Here is a 15,223-nt window from a genome sequence, read left to right as displayed (position 1 = left end):
GTGAAGTCCATCTATTTTTAGTTTTGCTGGAAGTCTTGTAACAACATTATTCCAAGAAGTTGCCACATATTCCAAATGAAGGGGGGGAAAGTCATTCTAGGTGATGAACACATATCTAAAAATGTGTTTTTTTGTTTTTTTTAACAAACAAAAAAGTAAAGTTTGTCCCCAGAGCCAATCACAGAAGTCTGGAACCGCATCAACACCTCTGATTTCTCTCATTTTCTTTCTTTTGTAGCATGAGATTAGATTCTACCCAAACTCTAAAAGACCTAAAAGATCTTCTTTAAATTTAAATTCACTCACATTATTTCACATCAAAGCACTGATACTGGGGGAGTTGCTTGTGACAGGTGTACAATGATAACAGCAAACTCTGTCTGCACTGAGACACTTGGCTCTTGGACACTTTTAGTATGAAAATACCCTCTTTAAATTTTAAATGTTATTCACCATTTTAACTTACCTAATGTAGCGTGACAGACACGGAGTTGCAGTGGTCCATAATAAAGCTGGGGGAGCTTTTAGCCACATTGCAGAACTAGTTCTGGTGCCCTTAATTAATATTAAATTAAAATGCTTCAAAGAATCAATTTACTGTGTGCTTGCATGCAAGGCAACATGCAAACCTGCTGAATACAATTACTGTGTTTTCATTTAATTTAAGCCGCTTAAAAGCATAAAAACAATGCAAAAGGTCAAAGGCTCCAAATGCTCTCAGTCCACAGTATACATGTAACAGGTATATGCGCAGTCGTAAAGGCGACCCATGATTTAAACATTTGTTCAGTGTTTTTAGGTTAGCACAGCACAACTCTTTGCACCAGTATTACATTGCTACGGTAACAAGTTGGACATTTAAAGTCGCAAATCGGGTATACTCCCCAAGCACCACAAAAAGTCAGGCCATTTTTCCCTAACACACTCATGACATTACATAAATGTAAAAGGTGCAAAAGGTTTTCATGGACATGTATTTTTTATGTCCACATGAACTTTTGATCTCTGCTTTCAAAGGTTAGTCTTGCTCACTCTTGTGGTAAATACCTAAGCTATTCAAGGTATAGTCTTGTGCTGCAGTGAAATGACCTGTAGAAAGGTTGCTGACAACATAGCCTCTCTAAGCCTCCAAGTCACTTTTATTTCAGCGGAGACACAGACCCTAGAAGAGGGATAACAGCAGTGGCAGAATTAACTAGAAAATATATTGAACGAAACAGAAAATGAGGTGTTGCAAAAAGGAAGAAGAACAATTTTCCCCAAAGACTGTGTTTGAAACACACCATAGTATATTTAATAAAATACTGTTGCTAAAAACATGAAAAGAAAATGAACTACGAGAACTTAATTGTTGTTGCTTTCATTTGTGCTTTGTGTGGCATTGGTTTTATCTAAGTATCTAAACTACAGAACAGCATTAAAAACAGACATTGGAACAATTACCTCAGCAAGTTGCATAAGCAATCTGTATCAGCTTTACACCTTGAGGCAGCTAGCTACCATTAGGTAGGAAAACTACTGTTAAGTAGCGACATTATTCTGCCATCCTTATAATCAGAACTGTGACTTCTCATTAGAATTTAAGTATAGATTTTAGAATTACTGAAACTTTCAGCCAGAGTGGTTTGTTAAATATTTGACTGCACTAGAGAGAGATGTATGTCCATACTACAAGTTATGTGCACAGCTTTGCTTAGTCATGTACTCAATGTCCACACAACAGCCGTTGCACAGAGGTAGACTTCAGGTGTATATTTAAACCAGCACTGAAGGCTGCAATTCCAGGGAATTAATAATCCTATACACTTTACCTCTTTACTAGTTTGACAAAAAAAATCCAGGTAAAAAAACATTTCGTTTAAACAACACAATGAAACAGCATGTGTGTAATTATATTTACGCAGCACTCTCATATAAAAATGTAGCCACAATTAAAAAGGGCTAATTTCTCTAAGTGTACAAATGGATTAATGAAGTAACCAGAAAAGAGTTGGAGCCTCTGACTGTGAGTGCAAAATATCCTCAACCCAAATTCATTTGATTTGCAATACGTGAGTGAGATCATTCTTTAAATCTAGATGATGAATGACCTCATTTTAGTTCTGCAGAGACATGAGGAGTACTTCACAATGTCTGACTTGCCAATAGGCCAATCCATTAAAAAATCATTGAGGTAATCCCTGTTGGGGTCGCTCAGTCATCCTAGTTACCTCTTTTGATGCAAATGCAATATGCTACTATTAGCTGAGTCATTAGTTTGAGCTTGGTTGTTACTGCAATGATTTATTGTAAGTGTGGGTGGTTAACTCTTTCATTACCAAAGTTTATGACTTATAGTTTCAGCAAGAATTAATTGACATGAAATAAAGAAGTAATTTGTAAAATCTATGTCTGTGTTAACTAAAAAGTTATTATGACAGGTGTCAGTACTTTCAATACTTTCAGTAAACTGGCATGTCATATGTATCATCACTTTTTTTTTAAATTTGTGAACATGCACCTTCTCTAATATCCTATCCCTAATATCAACTGGTAGGCATTTGGTTGCAAAAACAAAACAAACAGGAATTTTAAGTATATGATAACAATAATAAAAAGGCAGTAGTGGATGATCTTTAAATAATGAAGATATTTTTCTTTAGAGAAAAACAATAATTTCAAGGTAGACTTTAAATGATTGTGCTAAAGAAAAATACATTCAGAACATCCAGATATTAGTGATGGGAATTCCGGCTCTTTTTAGAGAACTGGCTCTTTCGGCTCGGCTCACTAAAAAGAGCCGTCTCTTTCTGCTCCCAACCAGCTCTTCACATTGTTTTGTTGCTTTAATTAATTTATTATCAACAACAATATAAAATCATGCACAAAAGGAATTACTAATGTGAAAAAAACCCCATGGTTTTATTTATATACGTCTATATATAAAAAAATATACGGTGGCCCCTAGAGACAAAGCAGAGAGAGAAAGAGAGCCTGGGACAACAACAAGAAACAACATCGTCACATTAGAAAGGTACAGTAATCATCCACAGTTATTTTCAGTTGCGGATGATAAAGGATTCAGAAAGTTTATTCATGCAGTGAAAAAAATCATTCCAGGCCTATATGACAGAGAATGTGCATCTTCTTTTTGTTTTGCATACTTTAATGTATATTTAATTGTGTTGTAGTTTACAGTGTTTTGTTTTGTTTCATTTTAAATTTGTTTAAAAGGAAAAAGATGAAAATTTAAATAGTTTAAAGTTGAAATGTAAATAGTTGGTTTTTGTATTTTATCATTATTTATTACATTTTATGTGGAATGAATAAATAAAACTATATTTACGATGGCCCCTAGAGACAAAACACGTACAAACTACAAAGCACGTACAAACTCCGAAACAACACAAAACACTGCAAACCACAACACAATAAAATATACATTAAAACAGAACAAAAAGAAGATGCACATTCTCTGTCATATAGGCCTGGGATGATTTTTTGGGAGAGTGTTTTCCTGCTTGGAATTGCATACATGAATTGCATACATACAACTAAAAATAGTTGTGGATGACTACTATACCTTTCTAATGTGACAATGTTGTCTCTTGTTGTCCCTGGCTCTTTCGCTCTCTCTCCCTCCGCTCTGTTCCTGTGCTACTGCCAGTGTAACTACCGCCCCTCCCCCCTCTGCTCAGCATAAGCACAAGCCTCATGTGCGGAGTGAAGCAAAAAAAAGTGTGTGTGAGAGAGAGAGAGGGTGAGAGAAAGAAAAAAAGCCGGCTCGCATCATTCACTTGAAAGATCCGGCTCTAAGAGCCGTTTCGTTCACGACCGACACATCACTACCAGCTATGAGAATTTCATCTTTCGGGAGGAAGACGTATAATTGTCTGAGTCTAGCATGAAGAAAAGAAACTATTCAACTATTCAATAAGAACAAAACAGACAAGTTGAATGTGTTTTGACAAAGAAGCGAGTCCACCTCTGGAGCAGCATTTTTGGACACTAAGATAGACAGATACTGTACACCATCTGGAGTTTGGAATATAGAGCACATAGTAGTCTAAAGTCGCTGTCATTAGGGTCACTGGCAAATTATAGCATATGCTAGTCTATTTCACTAAATGACAGCAGCATTGCAGTTATACCTACAGATACAGCTATAAATGCAGTCAGTAAATCTGGAGGTGCGTACAGCCCTGACCAGAACATTGTTGATTGATGGCCTGATTATGGAGGAGTGAGAACATTAATAGGTTCTAGTAAAAATTAAAATATCCTAATATTATCCTGTCCAAGAAATAATAGAATCCTCAGGTTAAAATGTGCTCATAAAACAGCTTTACTGGGCAACCACTTTTTATTTTTATTTTCTAACAAAAACCTATCAGGATGTGGCAATATTTCTATCACATACAGCCCTAATGCACTTATTTCATGTCATCTTCACCAAAGGCATCTCCTAAATGAATAAACTGTAAAAATTATATCCTTACAACTGGCAAGTCTGGCTTTAAAAGATATGTTTGTCTTAAAAAGAAGAAGAATCTGGTGGTCTGAGGGATTTTGAAGCTAATCACAATCAGACTTGATGTGTTTATTTAAAAGAGAAAAAAAATCTGTTGGATATTATGAGAGTGCAAATAAGAAAGAATGTAAATCTGAGACATCTGTCACCTTGTATTCTCATTTCATGAAACTAAGATATTGCAGTTATGAAAATATTAAGATTTTCTATTATCTGATGACAGTTAACACAAGTACCTCAATTATAAAGTCTGATGCTCTGGTATTATTGTCCCTTTTTTCTATTTCTATAGTTGCCTGTAGTTTGTGTGTAAGATGCCAACTTGCCAGCAAATATTCGTTAACTCCTGAGGTCATATATATATGTATACCTCAGGACTCTAGCAGGGAATTTGATTTTTTTTTTTATCCCTACTAATCACTAGTGAAAAGAAAATTCACCTCACAGTGTCATAGAGCTGAACACACCCAGATGCAGAACACATGCAGCCTCAGCTCTCCTTTCTTTGTTCTATTTGGACTGGCTTATTAAGTTCCTTTCACTTTCACTGACTGCGTGTGTCCAAGCTACAGCCACAGTTACCAGACACACACAGAGCTAAAGCTTTAGGGAGGGGGGTGCTCCTGCAGACCATCGTAATGAGGAAACACATTAACTCACATCACAAATTCTGACACACAGAGGTAGGGGCAGACAGTACCAACACCAAAAATGGAGGTGAATCTGAGACAGGCTAATGTTGACCTTAAACTAGACAAAATCTGAAGCAATCTCAGAGTTTGAGACTAATTTCCAGTTGCAGTACACCCAGGGCAGATACATGTGTTCTCATGTTAGAAATTCATTTATTGTGAGGGCTCAGTCAGAGTTGTCAGAAAAGAAAGAAAAGCCCCAAAGGTCTGCAGTATATAATCCAAACTTTTGACTGGTTGTGTAGGCTTGGTTAGGACGTGGGGTCTAGCCTAGGGACCCTTACTGTTCCAAGGGCATATCCAGCTTATATATATTTATATATATATATATTTATATATATTTTATATATATATATATATATATATATATATATATATATATATATATATATATATATTAGAGGTGCAACGATACATAAAATTCACGGTTCGGTTCAGTTCGATACTTTGGTGTCACGGTTTGATATTTTTTTGATACAAAAAAAAATGTTCATGCCTTTTTAATTTGTCATTTATTAAATTTTCACGGCACATTCTGCACCACATCTCTGTGCATTCATCATTTGTTTGAAGCCAGCTCACCTCCTGCAACCACTTTTCCGAGAATACGCGCTTCTTTTGTGGTTCGGACTCCTTCTGACATTTCTTTGGAGGTGGAGGAACATCACAGTAATTGCTTAAAGGAGCTTGCTTCTTCGGCATCTTTAAGAGTTCTAAACAAATGTCTGTCCTCCTCCTGAAAATCTTATGTACGCAAACACGCGTTGCAACTTCTTATCTTGTGCGCGTTTTTTATTTTGATAGCGAATGCGCACCTGCGGACCACTTATGTGCAGCCCTGGTTATTTAGCTTGTCATATTGCAGCCACAGAAATTCTTTTGTCCACAAAACCATAAAGCTGCACTTTCTTTTTGCCTTATAGTCTGATTTGTCATAACTTTTCCGTTTTGTGGTCACTTCTTCACCCTGACCTGTCTTATTTGGCTCAGCAGAACTAAAATATATATCCTGCTGCTTTTACACAGGCACTCACATAACGCTCAGCGATTCTCTGCGCGATCAACTTCTCACATGTTTAAGCTTGATGTGGGAGATTTCACTTGTCATGTTTGCATAGTAAGCTAACGATTGATAAGACGATGTCAGAGGAATTGGTGCGCAAATTATCCTCACTCACCAATCAGTGCTGTCGCTCTCTATACACAGTTCGCGCGATTGCAAAGTGAAAGCAAAAAACAAGCGCGAATTCAAACGCGATTTCAATATGTCACATATTGACAGTGGCTCACCGATGCCAATGACATAATTACCCAGCTACATTTCCGAAAGAATGCAAAAGCATTGACATATATTTTTCCTTCCTATGATAGGCCGACGGGCAGGGCAGAGATAGATTTTGGTAGCCCGACTGGAAAAACTTTTTGAAAATTTTGCGAGCCCTGTATCTGATTGAGGAATCACTCATCTTTGGAAAAGAGAGTTTATTACAGAGAAATGGCTCTTTCCAAAATAAAAGCTATACTATACGCTTCTTCTGGGCTATATTCTCAGCAGCATATTAAACATATCAGGTCCCCATAAGGAGAATCATGTGCTAACAGCTGTCTAAATGACTCGGGTAAAGTTTGTAGCATGCGTGCTTGTTGTTTTTGTCTGCTTCCACTTGTCTTTGCACTAGGATGATGTCGGCATAAATGTGCAGTCATATTCGTTCAATTTGGGAAGGTTCAATTTGCCATGTTGCAAGGAGAGCTTAACTTCTGTCTCGCTAGCTTGCCCTGCGCTCAGTGAATCTGCGTTCGACTACTCCGCCTAGGCTGCACTGTCGAGCGCAGATCCACTGAGCGCTCAACACAGACAGCATCGTCAGAAGGAAAGTTGATAAAATAAATTAAAAATTTTGTATTATTCGATACATATGCGTACCGAACCGAAAGCACTGTATCGAACGGTTCAATATCGATACGAGTATCGTTGCACCCCTAATATATATATGTACAGGGTGGGCCATTTATATGGGTACACCATAATAACATGGGAATGGTTGGTGATATTAAAGTCCTGTTTGTGGCACATTAGCATATGTGAGGGGGCAAACTCCTCAAGTTGGGTGGTGACCATGGTGGCCATTTAGAAGTCGGCCATCTTGGATACAACTTTTGTTTTTTCAATAGGAAGAGGGCCATGTGACACATCAAACTTATTGGTAATGTCACAAGAAAACAATAGTGTGCTTGGTTTCAACGTAACTTTATTCTTTCATGAGTTATTTACAAGTTTCTCTTTGTTCACAGCCATTGACATGTCGAAGAGGTTAACACGTGAGGAGCGGATAGAAATTGTGTTGATATCTGGTGAACGCAGTAACCAGGTCATTGCAGCAGATTTCAATGCAACACACTCTACAAGACCACCCATCTCCCATGCTACAGTTAGCAAACTGCTTGCTAAGTTTCGTGAAACTGGTTCAGTGTTGGATTTGCCAAAATGTGGATGCAAGAAAACTGTCACTAATGAAGAAGCATCAGTGGCTGTCCTAGCTTCATTCACCAAGAGCCCACAGCGTAGCACTCGCCACATGTCACTGGAGAGTGGCATTAGTCGAACATCCCTTCAGCGGATATTAGCTACTCACAAATGGCACCCTCCATCCAACTTCTGCACAACACAACTGATGGTCCCAACCCCATAAAGAAATACCACAAATGAACCCTGACAAGGCACACCTGTGAAGTAAAAACCATTTCAGGTGAGTATATCATGAAGCTCATTGAGAGAGGGCCAAGGGTTTGCAGTGCTGTCAACAAAGTAAAGGGTGGCCACTTTGAGGAATCTAAAATCTAAAACATAGTTAGTGTTATTTTTTTTCTTTGCTACATAATTCCATATATCTTGCTTCATATATTTGATGTCTTCAATATGTATCTACAATGTAGAAAGTAGTAAAAATTAAGAAAAAAAAATAAATGAGAAGGTGTGCAAACTTTTGACTGGTAGTGTATACCAGATAGATAGATAGAATCCAAGGTGTACTCTGAGTAGCAGGGGAACAATATGTCATAGACATAGTCAAAGGAGCTTGCAAAGAAAAGCGTCTGGACTTCTTTAAGTTACTTGAAGACGTTTCACCTCTCATCCGAGAGGCTTCTTCAGTTCTAAGGTCAAATGGTGGGGAGTCCCAGATATAAGCCTGGTGGGAGTTTCCCCCCACAGAGGGACAAAGGACCCCCTGATGATCCTCTAATTGCCTGAGCCAAGGTGTGGAACTGGGTGTGGGTCCCAATCAGCCAGAGTTTCGGGTGAGTTCATTATGAAACCTGGCCCCACCTTATCATGCGAATTCCTGAGGTCAGATGGCCCAGGGTGTGAGTGGGCCTTAAGGCGTCTGGGAAGGGATCTCAAAACTGGATTATAGATGGCAGAGAGTTGGTGTCGTAAACCACCGCCTCTGTTCAAAGATGGTTGCTCACAGTGGACATAGATGGCTTCTTTCACTCCTCTTTCAAACCATCTGTCCTCTCTGTCCAAAATGTGAACATTGGCATCCTCGAAAGAGTGTCCTTTATCCTTAAGATGCAGATGGACAGCTGAATCTTGTCCTGTGGAGGTGGCTCTTCTGTGTTGTGCCATGCGCTTGTGAAGTGGCTGTTTGGTCTCTCCAATGTAGAGGTCTGGGCATTCCTCGCTGCACTGTACAGCATACACCACATTGTTAAGTCTGTGTTTTGGCGTTTTGTCTTTCGGGTGAACCAGTTTTTGTCTGAGTGTGTTGCTGGGTCTGAAGTACACCGGGATGTCATGCTTGGAGAAAACCCTCCTGAGTTTCTCTGATACACCGGCTACATAGGGGATGACAATGTTGTTCGCCTATGTTGACTAATGTTGTTCCCCTATGTAGCTTATGTAGGGTGTGAGTGGGCTTAAGGCCCACTCACACCCTGGGCCATCTGACCTCAGGAATTCGCATGATAAGGTGGGGCCAGGTTTCATAATGAACTCACCCGAAACTCTGGCTGATTGGGACCCACACCCAGTTCCACACCTTGGCTCAGGCAATTAGAGGATCATCAGGGGGTCCTTTGTCCCTCTGTGGGGGGAAACTCCCACCAGGCTTATATCTGGGACTCCCCACCATTTGACCTTAGAACTGAAGAAGCCTCTCGGATGAGAGGTGAAACGTCTTCAAGTAACTTAAAGAAGTCCAGACGCTTTTCTTTGCAAGCTCCTTTGACTACGATGACCTGGATGACTGAGAACCTTCACAGACTCATAGACATAGTCTACCACCACTAAATCCGGTTGGTTAGCCATCATTATTTTGTCCTAACATATAAGAAAAACAGGAAAAAAAACAGTTTGCATTATAGATTCTGGCTTTCTAAATGACTGATCAGAATAAAATACTAAAAACACCAACATCATGATCAATATTGCTAAATATCAGTGTAACCTAATAAAGTAAACATATCACCCTCTGATCAGTTCTTCCAGAGTAACAGCTCATTTATTTGGATGTTTCTTTTTGTCTAAAGGATCCCTCTGCCGCTCCTGCCTCAAGGCATAAACTCTTCTCTTATTTTTAAGTGCTTGTTGATTGGGTCCTTTCACAATCTCAGTCCTTCCACCTCTTGCACTGCTAAAGAAGCATTTTTTTAATCCTATGTGACCCAGAAATGTATTTGCTTTAATATGGAAAATATAAATAAATAAACTAAGCAATGAATAAAAATAAATATTTAAACATAAAATATTTAAGGTCAAACATTACAGTGATAGTTCAACCTCCGATCACTGAAAGTATAGGTCTTAATACATAACAGTGTAAAACTAAACAGATTATTTTAGCCTTGGGTTACCCAGTTTATTTTATTCATGTATATCTGGTGTACATGAAAAGTAACAGTAATTTTATTTTAAGGAAAAAAAATCTCTGTATTTATTTGTGTCTTGTGCATGAACTCTGGTAGACCATTACAAGATCAGGAACTAAGCCACCAAATTTGGAGCAGCTAAAACACCTAGAGGTTCTTATCTATATCAGCTATTATTATTATGTTTCCTACCAGTGAGTTGAAATTTTACTGTCTGTAATAAAAGTTCTGAAACCTGAAAAGTCTAGTGGAGTAAAAAAAAAAAAAGAGAGCAAAAAAGAAAAGAAAAGAAAAAGCTGTGTGGTCTGTTCATTTGACCTCTTCCTTCTGTCTTTTTTCATCTAGTAATCAAGATGTGAAATGATTGTGGCGAGTATTTTTTCCGCCTAATATAGATAATGATAGGAAAGCAGAGAATGTGTATTGTGTGCTCTGAACCAAAGACCATGAATTAGTTTTGTAGGCTATTAGCATGAATTTATTAGAGAGGCAGAAACTATTCTTTTAATTAATTAACAGTACTGGTCCATTAACTACCACCAATTATTAATATAATTAATAACTAGGAGGGAGGAAGATATTAATTTATTCAAATCTAGTTTTACAAGCAGAGTCCTTGCTTTCCTTTAAACTTTCCTTTCTATTTTTTAAAAAGTTGTACATGTCCCTTAATTGTCTGTCTCTTGACTCTGTCCTTTATTATGTCACAGCATAAAATGCTCAGCCCTGTTAGGCTTTTACAATGTGGAGATCTGGAAAGATGCTAATGTGGATACCATGGTCTGGCTGCCATCTTTTATCTGTCCTTGATCATTTACACTGAAGAAGAACTCTTGTGACATACTGAGCAAAAACGTCTTAAGGTATTTTCTGTTTCCCCTGAATATTACATTTTCACCAGGATTAGCCAATAATCTCTTAAGCATGCTGTTATATTTCCAGTCAGAATGATAAGAAAGAAAGAGCTCAGCTCAGTTAGCAGGGGAAATTACAGGCCAATGTCAGTCTGACCTGGCATTTAGATTTGTGTGTGTGAGAGCTGACAAGCAGTGATTGTATCCAGCGCTGATGTGTCCAAAGGCTCAGTGAGGCAGCTGGACATGATGCCAGTCCTTTTTTTGTTAGTCTGTTTTTGCTAGACACCGTACCATCTGTGAGCTGCAAAATAGACATTTTCATACTTGAACAAATCTCCAGATCTGTCAGCATTTGATGAACACAGCCGTGTTGTTCACTTAAGTAAAAATACTCATCTTTTGTTGTGTAAAATAAGTATTTGCTTTGTCAGTTTGAAAAGACAACAGTTAAATCAACCAAAGTCTGACTGGTCTGCAACTTTTTTTACTCTCATTTTGTGTTTAAAAACTAACAGAGTGTGTTCACAGTCTTGGCAGTGTCATGGTTTCTGATAGATACCTTTTCCTTGCCATACTCACTCCTCTTATCTGAACCAAGCTCCTCTGTAACCCCCAAACTCTTTCTTTTATTTCACAATTACAGTCTTTCCACCGCTGTTGTCCGTATCCTCATCTCACACCCTTCCTCAAAGACATATTATTCTATTATGTACTGATGTGACCTTTGAGACTGCAGAGCTGACAGCATCTCTGCTTTGATCACTGCTTGATATTTCATCTTGGCATCCATTTTGGCAGTGTAGAGATGACACAATGTTTTACAGCTGCAGCACAGGTGTCAAAGGGCTCCTCTGGGACTGAGGCTGCATTGTCCACCAGAGACAGATCTTCGGCTTCTTGTTGCTTCCACTGCAGAGCCTTTCAAGTTCAAAGAGTTTAACACTGTCTAAAAACGAACACTTACCACTCTAAGATCCAACAGAATGTCAGCTAAGAAACATGCTGAAATCAATATTTCTAAGCAAAAGATCTGCTTTAAGTAAAGGTGTTGTTGTTTTTTCAATCACCCAAAGGTGAAAAATGTTTATTGTGTCTTGATCATTTTCAGCTTTAAGTACAAAAAAATATTGTCAGTGGGTAGGACCTGATGGTGAGGGACTTTTATAACTTGGTGTACAATAGTCTCATGCTGGCAGTAGTTGAAGTGTCATATTTGAAAAGTAATAAAGATGATTACTGAGGCCAGTGCACAAAATAACATTGAATTGATTTATGAATCTTTCAAATAGATATGATATTAATATTGTCTCATAATTCTAATACAAGGTTATATGGAATCACGATTAATGTTTTCTTAATATAATGATGTTTTATATTGTCTTATGATGTTGCTTTATGTCTTGAAAAAGAAAAATAGGATTTTACTGACTATCTTTAAAATAACTTTTGATTTTTGGTTTTTCATAAAAATGTATTTGAGTTTTGCCCTTTAATTAACTTGGGGCTTGTTCTGTTCTCACCATGAATCACAATCTGGAATTTTTACTGTAATTAGAAGAAAAAAACTAAGCCTACTATACATAATGGATATAAGACTTTTAACATCTTTTTTTTTTTTTTCATTTTTCATGCTCTTATAAATGCTGTGTCTCAATCTGGTATATTACCATGAATTTTATGAAGCCTTTAAGCACAAAGGAGTAGTCAAGCAACTCCTCTGTTTTACTATTCTAACATTTATTGCTGTTTTTACTATTTCTTTTTTTTCTACTATTTCGTAGTGAAATGTATCCATCGATCCATCCTTTACTTATCAAGCTCAGAGTTACTGTTGGGCTGGAATCTAACTAAAGATGTGAGAGACAGCGTACATCCCATCAGGTCACCGGTCTGTCATTGGTAACACAGAGAGACAGACATTTATTCACACTTACAGCAATATAAAATCACCAGTTAAACTAACATACATGTCTATTGATTGTGGGAGGAAGCCAGAGCAACCACAGACAACCCACAGAGGCACAATGAGAACAAACTCCACACAGAAAGACTCAAGCCAACTCGTGGATTCAAACCCAGCACCTTTTTAGTGGTTACTACCAAACCACTGTGCTCCAGTGAGCTGTCTCTACAAGTCAACCACTGCTATATGTAATTTCAACCTTATAGTAATGTGTACTTTCAAACTACAGCATAATATTTAGTGTTGGAAGTTGCAATCATCAGTGTGACAGACTACTTATGCAAGCACTGCCACAGACTTTCAAGAAACAGCTTATATGATGTGGCACCAAACTATATCAACATAAACAGCAGTAATGTTATTTGAAGACGTTGCAATATACAAAGTGTATAAACTGGCCACGGTGTATTTTACTTTACTTGGCATGATGTGCAATGCCCTGCCACTCCCACACTCGCCAGCTATTATGGTGAATGCAAGCACCATGATGTTAAGAGGATTTTAGAACCATTCGTGCAAAACGGGTAAAATGATTAAAAGGAGTTGCGATACTTGACCTTTTTAACATAATATGCTTGTAGTTCCTAATGCATCAGTACACGAGCGCAGCTGAGTGAACTGAAGTGATGATTTGAGCGATTACAATGATGGGAGTGAATTGCGGGCCTTTGTTGGACACACAGTGCCTGACAGGGTACTGCTGGATCAGTTATGAAAATCCTATGAAGTGTCATTCCATACTAACTCACCTCGACCTCACAATTCATGACATCTTTAAAAGGTGAATATCATTAAATTAATTAGTCCTTAAAGTTTGGCAGTGCTGGAATTAATTCCTACCAACTATTTTTCTACTGTTTATTCTCTTTTATTAACCCAAACCTTTTTTTCTTACAAAAGATCATTCATTTTATTTTGACATACTGTATGTCATTGCATAAAGGTAAAGGTGAACAAAGGTTTCTAGTCTAACATTAAAGAAAAAAGTAAGGCAGTAAAATCATGGTAGATGGTTTACTAACACAGATGTATATTAGAATGTATTACAATGTCAAACGTGTCCACCTGCTCTGAAATTCTTTCCAAGGAGACGTTGTCCACTGTGGAGAGGAGATGCTTGAAAGGTATTGATGTGGAAAGTACCCATAAATAAGACTTTGATAGAACAGCCAGAGAGGGAAACCTTGCCTCATTTGCTTTCCACCACAGCAGAGGATCTGTACTTTTGTCACTGAATAACTTATGACTCTGCTCTGAGTTTGATCCAAACATTGTGTCCAGTATAGACTACTTTTCTGTGTTTGAGCACCTCTTCGTGTGCTGTTGTTACTGAGCTGCTATCTCTTCCCACCTTGCTTCTGAGACCTAAGTCCCTTGGGCCTAGTGACCAATTGCTGGCCCCATGGCAACCTCAAGTCGCCAGCCAAAAATGTGTATTTCATTCCTGATGGGTTGGTGAGTGGTTTCTGTAGGCTCCTATCACGATTTGATCCCAAAGTGATATAAGGTGCTGCATCAGTAGTGAAATTAGAAAAAGTGCAACACAAACAGGAATCAAAGTTTTTGCCATCAAAGTAAAAGTTTTGCCTTACTGCTGTAACCAATACACTTCAAAGGTCACAACTTTTACTTTGTGTACAGACTTTTTGAAATACAAGACATCACTTAGTCATTTCTGAAGTAGGCTACTGGGGGCTTTCTGTGATGAGTGTTTCTTCTTTAACCATCCCTTTCAACTCTCTGTGCATTCACACACTTCTACTGTATTTAATCATTAGCAATCATTAAACTTCAGCTCTCTCTTCCATAATTTCACATTCTGCTGGAGGTTTCCTCCTGTTAAAAGAGAGTTTTTCCTTCCCATTGTTGCCAAGTGCTCAGCAAGCCCCTAAAATAGGCAGTGATCACTGACAATGTCTCTTGGTTTTTATTACCACTATTCATTTTAAAGCTCAGTTTTTAAACTTTACAATGTAACTACAGCTCAGCCCATGCAGTAGTAATTTAATCTAACCTCGTATTGTGGATGGATCTGTGTCTTCCTTCTCTCACTGTCTTCCTTGTCTCACCCCAACAGGGAGTTTTTCCTTCCCACTGTTGCCAAAGTGCTTGCTCATAGGGGGTCATTTGATTGTTGGGTTTTTCTCTGTATGTATTATTGTAGGGTCTACCCCACCATATAAAGTGCCTTTATGCGACAGTTGATGTGATTTGGTGCTATATAAATAAAATTGAATTGAATTGGATAATCTCAGTTGTTCTCCTAACTGAAGTTTGGTCCGTTTACAGCATCCTGCAATGCAACTGCATTTGTCCCTAACCATTGGGA

This window comes from Neolamprologus brichardi, chromosome 14, assembly GCF_056152115.1.
Source record: "Neolamprologus brichardi isolate AB-2024 chromosome 14, ASM5615211v1, whole genome shotgun sequence".
Lineage (NCBI taxonomy): Eukaryota > Metazoa > Chordata > Actinopteri > Cichliformes > Cichlidae > Neolamprologus > Neolamprologus brichardi.
Note: the sequence above shows the minus strand (reverse complement) of the source record.